Source organism: Chiloscyllium plagiosum, chromosome 6, assembly GCF_004010195.1.
Source record: "Chiloscyllium plagiosum isolate BGI_BamShark_2017 chromosome 6, ASM401019v2, whole genome shotgun sequence".
In the NCBI taxonomy this organism is placed as follows: domain Eukaryota; kingdom Metazoa; phylum Chordata; class Chondrichthyes; order Orectolobiformes; family Hemiscylliidae; genus Chiloscyllium; species Chiloscyllium plagiosum.
Window position 1 is genome coordinate 117,545,610 of NC_057715.1, and position 692 is coordinate 117,546,301.

General features: G+C 61.0%; 1 protein-coding gene across 3 annotated transcripts in view; it reads left to right on the forward strand.

Annotated features, from left to right (window-relative positions):
* Positions 1 to 491: 491 nt before the first annotated feature.
* nup98 (nucleoporin 98 and 96 precursor) overlaps positions 492 to 692 on the forward strand; it is an 82,724-nt gene continuing 82,523 nt past the window's right edge. For 2 of the 3 annotated variants that reach the window (XM_043692563.1, XM_043692565.1), the window contains exon 1: positions 524 to 608. The gene's annotated coding sequence lies outside the window, so the exon portion shown is untranslated. Of the gene's footprint in view, positions 609 to 692 lie in introns of all 3 variants that reach the window. The other variant, XM_043692564.1, reaches the window with a different exon arrangement.

Consider the following 692-nt stretch of genomic DNA (forward strand, 5'->3'; position numbering starts at 1 on the left):
CATTACTGACCCCCGCCTAGAATGACAGTTGATCACAGATTATGTGCGCATGGGGATCAGGCTAAATCGAGATGATAACCGGTCGCCTGAAATTGTTGCCGGCGCGAGAAGCAAGAAAGGGCTCGGTCCGGACAATTCGCTGCTTTCGCCCTCATTGAGCTGCGGACGGCGCATGCGCTCTGCACCTAACCTGCCGCTCAGCGCCTGGGCCTGACTGACATGTAAGGTGACCAATGGGATTGTGGATATTACGGGAGGGCGTGGCTTCCGTTCGGAAACAAGCCAATGGAACGTGAGTACACTGTCCATTTCCGGCGTAGCCGGGGCTTCAGCCAATGCTTCCAAGGAACCCGTCTGACCGACAGCTGAGTTGCCCAATCGACAAGCACCGCTCCTGATTGATGTGCCGGCGACCAATCAGTGTGCATAGTGGGCGCGTGTCGTGTTGCGGTTACGTGGGCGGGGCCTGGCCTAGTCGTACGGTCGAAGCTCTGGCGTCCAGGGAGCTGCTTGAAGTGCGTATCCAGGACGGAGCGGGCTGGCTGGCCGACTGAGCAGGGGGAAGGATTATCAGAGTTGGCAGCGGGCGGTGAGTGAGGCCTGAGCAGGTAGGCCTGGAGGCCGCTGTCCCCGGGGGTGGGGACGGCTCAGCCTGGGCCTGGGCCTTGGCGGGTTTCAGGGGATGGGCAGCC